Raw genomic sequence first — 8,303 nt, forward strand, 5'->3', positions numbered from 1 at the left:
CTGTCTGGTCTTTATTGAACTGGTGCCTGTCACAACTAAATCCTAATGAGCAATATAACTAAAAGTGTTGTAATAGGAGTAAAAACCATTGATCGGGATTATTATTATTAAGAGCATGCTATTTCAACTGCCATCTCAAAATGCCTATTGTAAGTAGAGGCAAAGTTATAGTTACAGTCAAGATGTACTTGATTGGAGTCCTATCTCCCCCCAGTGTCCAAGTTAGTTTTGCATGAGGTACAGTTTTTAAGAGTATGTTATGACAGCCAGAGGGTGCTGTTGGCCTTATCAAGACTTGCCATATTTGGAGCTGACTCCTGAGACAACTCCATGGTGATGGTTCAGGGGACACATCCACATTGGCTACTCACTGTCTGCCTCCCTGTTGTTCCCAGCATCATTGCTCCATCTCTGGAAACTCTGAGACCAGAATATTGTACTTTTTACTCCACTGCATCAGTTTTAAAGCCTTAGTTAACTAGTTGCTTTGCAGATTCAGATGAACACAAAATATGAATGAAGTATATTGTATTTTTCAGTATTAAGATACCCAGCGCTATCCAGCTGCAACATCATAGTAAATACATTTATGCATCAATAATTATAAACTCATAATACCAGTATATGATTCTGAATCGAATACCTCTACTTTCGATATTTAATGCATATTGTGATGCTAATACTGATGTACTTTTACTGGAAGTAAGAGTTTGAATGCAGTACTTTTACTTGTCACAGAGTATTTCTACACCGTATTATTGCTTCTTGGACTTTAGTATTTCTTCATCCACTGGTGATAACATCTGCCGGAAAGCCCAATGGCATGATGAACATACACACTGACAACATTGTCAAATGACTTGCATATAGTGACACAGGAAGCCAGTCCACACTCTGCCAGAGCATTAGATAACACTTTTCTATGATGTAATTCAGTGCTCAGTTGAATTGATTTGTGAAGATGCACTGACAATGACACATCAATGCCTCAACCACGGTGCTCCAATAAATCTGTCCCTGTTGTAAACAGGTAACAGGGAAGTAAAATATTTCGGGCTTGTTAGTATAGTATGTGGACATTTTTTAATCAAAAATTTCATACTATACTGTGTCGTCATTTTTTTCATCACAAAAGTCAAAGTATAGTATGTCATAAATTTTTCATAACGAAAGTCATAGTATAGTATGTCGTCATTTTTTCATCAAAAATGTCATAGCATAGTAAGTCATTCTTTTTTCAACAAAAACGTCATAGTATAGTATGTCGTTTATTTTTCCTCAAAAAAAGTCATAGTATAGTATGTCGACATTTTTTGACCAAAACTGTCATAGTATAGTGTGTCTTCAATTTTTCATCAAAAAAGTCATAGTATAGTATGTCGTTTATTTGTCCTCAAAAAAGTCATAGTATAATATGTCGACATTTTTTGACCAAAAACGTCATAGTATAGTATGTTGGTTTTTTTTCATCAAAAAAAGTCATAGTATAGTATGTTGTTTATTTTTCATCAAAAAACGTCATAGTATAGTGTGTCGTCATTTTTTGATAGAAAACGTCATAGTATACTATGTCGTTTATTTTTCCTCAAAAAAAGTCATAGTATAGTATGTCTTGAATTTTTCATCAAAAGAGTTATAGTATAGTATGTCGTCAGTTTTTCATCAAAAGTATAGTATAGTATATGGTCATTTTTTCATCAAAAAAGTCATAGTATAGTATGTCTTGAATTTTTCATCAAAAGAGTTATAGTATAGTATGCTGTCATTTTTTAGTATGGTATGTCGTCATTTTTTCATCAAAAGTATAATATAGTATATCGTCCATTTTTCATCAAAAAAGTCATAATGTAGTATGTTGTGATTTTTTTCATCAAAAAAGTCATAGTATAGTATGTCGTCATTTTTTCATCAAAAAAGTCATAGTATAGTATGTCTTGAATTTTTCATCAAAAGAGTTATAGTATAGTATGCTGTCATTTTTTAGTATGGTATGTCGTCATTTTTTCATCAAAAGTATAATATAGTATATCGTCCATTTTTCATCAAAAAAGTCATAATGTAGTATGTTGTGATTTTTTTCATCAAAAAAGTCATAGTATAGTATGTCGTCATTTTTTGATCAAAAAAGTCATAGTATAGTATGTCGTTTATTTTTCCTCAAAAAAAGTTATGTATGGTATGTCGTGATTTTTTCATCAAAAACATCATAGTATAGTATATCGTTTATTTTTCCTCAAAAAACTCATAGTATAGTATGTCGTCATTTTTTCATAAAAAATGTCATAGTATAGTATGTCGACATTTTCTCATCAAAAAAGTCATAGTATAGTATGTCGTGATTTTTTTCATCAAAAAAGTCATAGTATAGTATGTCATCATTTTTTCATCAAAAACATCATAGTGTAGTATGTCGTTTATTTTTCCTCAAAAAAAGTCATAGTATAGTATGTCGTGATTTTTTTCATAAAAAAAAGTCACAGTATAGTATGTCATAATTTTTTCATCAAAAACATCATAGTAAAGTATGTTGTCAATTTTTCATAAAAACAGTCATAGTAAAGTATGTCATCATTTTTTCATCAAAAACATCATAATATAGTCTGTCGTTTATTTTTCCTCAAAAAAGTCATAGTATAGTATATCGTCATTTTTTTTCATCAAAAATGTCATAGTATACTATGTCGTCAATTTTTCATCAAAAAAGTCACAGTATAGTATGTCGTGATTTTTTTCATCAAAAAAGTCATAGTATAGTATGTTGTTTATTTTTCTTCAAAAAAGTCATAGTATAGTAAGTTGACATTTTTTGACCAAAAACGTCATAGTATAGTGTGTTGGGTTTTTTTCTTTAAAAAAGTCATAGTATAGTATGTCATCATTTTTTCATCAAAAACGTCATAGTATAGTATGTCGTTTATTTTTCCTCAAAAAAAGTCATAGTATAGTATGTCATGATTTTTTTTTATCAAAAAAGTCATAGTATAGTATGTCGTGATTTTTTTCATAAAATAAGTCATAGTATAGTATGTCATGATTTTTTTCATAAAATAAGTCACGGTATAGTATGTCGTGATTTTTTCCATCAAAAATGTCATAGTATAGTATGTCGTTTATTTTTTATCAAAAAAGTCATAGTATAGTATGTCGACATTTTTTGTTATCAAAAAAGTCATAGTATAGTATGTCGACATTTTTTGACCAAAAACGTCACAGTATAGTATGTCGTCCATTTTTCATCAAAAAAGTCACATTATAGTATGTCGTCCATTTTTAATCAAAGAAGTCATAGTATAGTATGTCGTGATTTTTTTTCATAATAAAAGTAATAGTATAGTATGTCGTCATTTTTTCATCAAAAATATCATAGCAAAGTATGTTGTCAATTTTTCATAAAAAAAAGTCATAGTATAGTATGTCATCATTTTTCATCAAAAACATCATAGTGTAGTATGTCGTTTATTTTTCCTCAAAAAAAGTCATAGTATAGTATGTCGTGATTTTTTTTCATAAAAAAAGTCATAGTATAGTATGTCATAATTTTTTCATCAAAAACATCATAATATAGTCTGTCGTTTATTTTTCCTCAAAAAAGTCATAGTATAGTATATCGTCATTTTTTTTTCATCAAAAAAGTCATAGTATAGTATGTCATTTATTTTTCCTCAAAAAAGTCATAGTATACTATGTCGTCCATTTTTCCTCAAAAAAGTCACAGTATAGTATGTCGGGGGTTTTTTTCATCAAAAAAGTCATAGTATAGTATGTTCTTTATTTTTCTTCAAAAAAGTCATAGTATAGTAAGTCGACATTTTTTGACCAAAAACGTCATAGTATAGTGTGTTGGTTTTTTTTCTTTAAAAAATCCATAGTATAGGATGTCATCATTTTTTCATCAAAAACGTCATAGTATAGTATGTTGTTTATTTTTCCTCAAAAAAAGTCATAGTATAGTATGTCGTGATTTTTTTCATAAAATAAGTCATAGTAAAGTATGTCGTCAATTTTTCATCAAAAAAGTCATAATGTAGTATATTGTGATTTTTTTCATCAAAAAAGTCATAGTATAGTATGTCATTTATTTTTTATCAAAAAAGTCATAGTATAGTATGTCGACATTTTTTGACCAAAAATGTCATAGTATAGTATGTTGTCCATTTTTCATCAAAAAAGTCACATTATAGTATGTCGTCCATTTTTAATCAAAGAAGTCATAGTATAGTATGTAGTGATTTTTTTTCATAATAAAAGTAATAGTATAGTATGTCGTCATTTTTTCATCAAAAACATCATAGTAAAGTATGTTGTCAATTTTTCATAAAAAAAAGTCATAGTATAGTATGATGTTGTCAATTTTTCATAAAAAAAAGTCATAGTATAGTATGTCATCATTTTTTCATCAAAAACATAGTGTAGTATGTCGTTTATTTTTCATCAAAAAAGTAATAGTTTAGTATGTCGTCCATTTTTCATCAAAAAAGTCACAGTATAGTATGTCGTGATTTTTTTCATCAAAAAAGTCATAGTATAGTATGTTGTTTATTTTTCTTCAAAAAAGTCATAGTATAGTAAGTCGACATTTTTTGACCAAAAACGTCATAGTATAGTGTGTTGTTTTTTTTTCTTTAAAAAAGTCATAGTATAGTATGTCATCATTTTTTCATCAAAAACGTCATAGTATAGTATGTCGTTTATTTTTCCTCAAAAAAAGTCATAGTATAGTATGTCGTGATTTTTTTCATAAAATAAATCATAGTAAAGTATGTTGTCAATTTTTCATCAAAAAAGTCATAATGTAGTATATTGTGATTTTTTTTCATCAAAAAAGTCATAGTATAGTATGTCATTTATTTTTTATCAAAAAAGTCATAGTATAGTATGTCGACATTTTTTGACCAAAAACGTCACAGTATAGTATGTTGTCCATTTTTCATCAAAAAAGTCACATTATAGTATGTCGTCCATTTTTAATCAAAGAAGTCATAGTATAGTATGTAGTGATTTTTTTTCATAATAAAAGTAATAGTATAGTATGTCGTCATTTTTTCATCAAAAACATCATAGTAAAGTATGTTGTCAATTTTTCATAAAAAAAAGTCATAGTATAGTATGTCATCATTTTTTCATCAAAAACATCATAGTGTAGTATGTCGTTTATTTTTCCTCAAAAAAAGTCATAGTATAGTATGTCATAATTTTTCATCAAAAACGTCATAGTATACTATGTTGTCAATTAGTAATAGTGTAGTATGTCGTCCATTTTTCATCAAAAAAGTCATAGTATAGTATGTCGTGATTTTTTTTCATCAAAAAAGTCATAGTATAGTATGTCGTTTATTTTTCCTCAAAAAAAGTCATACTATAGTATGTCATCATTTTTTCATCAAAAACGTCATAGTATACTATGTTGTCAATTAGTAATAGTGCAGTATGTCGTCCATTTTTCATCAAAAAAGTCATAGTATAGTATGTCGTGATTTTTTTCATCAAAAAAGTCATAGTATAGTATGTCGTTTATTTTTCCTCAAAAAAAGTCATACTATAGTATGTCATCATTTTTTGATCAAAAACGTCATAGTATACTATGTTGTCAATTTTTCATGAAAAAACTCATGTAGTATGTCATGATTTTTTCATCAAAAATGTCATAGTATAGTATGTCGTCAATTTTTCATCAAAAAAGTCATAGTATAGTATGTCGTTTATTTTTCCTCAAAAAAGTCATAGTATAGTATGTCGACATTTTTTGACCAAAAACGTCACAGTATAGTATGTTGTTTTTTTTTCATCAAAGAAGTCATAGTATAGTATGTCGTGATTTTTTCCTCAAAAAAAAGTCATAGTATAGTACGTTGTTTATTTTTCTTCAAAAACGTCATAGTATAGTATGTCGTTTATTTTTCCTCAAAAAAAGTCATAGTATAGTATGCTGTTTATTTTTCATCAAAAAAGTCATAGTATCGTAAGTCGACATTTTTTGACCAAAAACGTCATAGTATAGTGTGTTGGGTTTTTTTCTTTAAAAAAGTCATAGTATAGTATGTCATAATTTTTTCATCAAAAACATCATAGTGTAGTATGTCGTTTATTTTTCCTCAAAAAAAGTCATAGTATAGTATGTCATAATTTTTCATCAAAAACGTCATAGTATAGTAAGTCGACATTTTTTGACCAAAAACGTCATAGTATAGTGTGTTGGGTTTTTTTCTTTAAAAAAGTCATAGTATAGTATGTCGTCATTTTTTCATCAAAAATGTCATAGTATAGTATGTCGTTTATTTTTCCTCAGAAAAAGTTATAGTATAGTATGTCTTGAATTTTTCATCAAAAGTATAGTATAGTATATCGTCATTTTTTTCATCATAAAGTCATAGTATAGTATATCGTCCATTTTTCATCAAAAGTATAGTATAGTATATCGTCATTTTTTTCATCAAAAATGTCATAGTATAGTATGTCGTTTATTTTTCCTTAGAAAAAGTCATAGTATAGTATGTCTTGAATTTTTCATCAAAAGTATAGTATAGTATATCGTCATTTTTTTCATCAAAAAAGTCATAGTATAGTATATCGTCCATTTTTCATCAAAAAAGTCATAATGTAGTATATTGTTATTTTTTTCATCAAAAAAGTCATAGTATTGTATGTCGTGATTTTTTTATCAAAAAAGTCATAGTATAGTATGTCGTGATTTTTTTCATAAAATAAGTCATAGTAAAGTATGTCGTCCATTTTTCATCAAAAAAGTCATAATGTAGTATATTGTTATTTTTTTCATCAAAAAAGTCATAGTATAGTATGTTGTGATTTTTTTCATAAAATAAGTCATAGTATAGTATGTCGTCATTTTTTGATCAAAAACATCATAGGATAGTTTGTTGTATTTTTTCATCAAAAAACATCATCGTATAGTATGTCGTTTATTTTTCCTCAAAAAAAGTCATAGTATGGTATGTCGTTTTTTTCCCTCAAAAAAATTCATAGTATAGTATGTTGTTTATTTTCATCAAAAACATCATTGTATAGTATGTTGTTTATTTTTCCTCAAAAAAGTCATAGTATAGTATGTTGTTTATTTTTCATCAAAAACGTCATAGTATATTATGTCGTCATTTTGTCATCAAAAACGTCACAGTATAGTATGTCGTGATTTTTTTCATCAAAAAAGTCATAGTATAGTATGTTGTTTATTTTTCCTCAAAAAAAGTCATAGTAGAGTATGTTGTTTATTTTTCATCAAAAAAGTCATAGTATAGTATGTCGTCCATTTTTCATCAAAAAAGTCACAGTATAGTATGTCGTGATTTTTTTCATCAAAAAAGTCATAGTATAGTATGTTATTTATTTTTCATCAAAAAAAGTCATAGTATCGTATGTCGTCATTTTTTGATCAAAGATGTCATAGTATAGTATGTCGTTCATTTTCCTCAAAAAAAAAGTCATGGTATAGTATGTTGTAATTTTTTCACCAAAAACGTCATAGTATAGCCTAGTATGTTGTTTATTTTTCTTCAAAAAAAGTCATAGTATAGTATGTCTTAAATTTTTCATCAAAAAAATTATAGTATAGTATGTCGTCATTTTTTGATCAAAAACGTCATAGTATAGTGTGTCGTTATTTTTTCATCAAAAAACGTCATAGTATAGTATGTCGTTTATTTTTCCTCAAAAAAAGTCATAGGGCTCTAGTTTCCCGGCGCAGCGCAGGGTGGCGAACCCCGCGCAGAGCTAGTTTCGAGCAGCGCAACCCTAGGCGCGCTCAGTTTGGTAGTTTGGCAGACAGAAGTGCGCTGAGATGGGTGTGGCAGCGCAGCAGGGGAAGGTGTCGACAGTTGCAGCTTGGCGCAGTGACAGTTTCGTGCCAAAAGGCTTCGCTGAAGGTGCACTAAAAGCTCGACAGCTGAAACCAGGTCTACTGTCAGCGCAGGCAGAGCGCAGCCGGTGTAAGCTGAAGTTTGGCTGACCGGCGGACAGTGCGCACACGTCACCAAAACCTCACAGGCAGGTTTCCAGAATGTCAGGCACATTAACAATGCAATAAATACCCCAAAAAACACTATTGAATGCAACTATCTGCAATCAGCACATAAATGTATCTCTATATAGACTGTCCCGTCACATCTAATGTCAGATCAAAGGGGATTGGCACCGTTTGGCACGCGTAATGGAAACCCAACCTGATTTGATTAACACAGCTGCAAAATAATGAGTTCACATCCCTCTCAGCCAACCACAAACAGCCACAGCATCAGATAGGGAGTATATATTCAGCATCTGTCATCTTAGAAAAGCCAAAAGAAAAGAAA

This window comes from Epinephelus moara, chromosome 2, assembly GCF_006386435.1.
Source record: "Epinephelus moara isolate mb chromosome 2, YSFRI_EMoa_1.0, whole genome shotgun sequence".
Lineage (NCBI taxonomy): Eukaryota > Metazoa > Chordata > Actinopteri > Perciformes > Serranidae > Epinephelus > Epinephelus moara.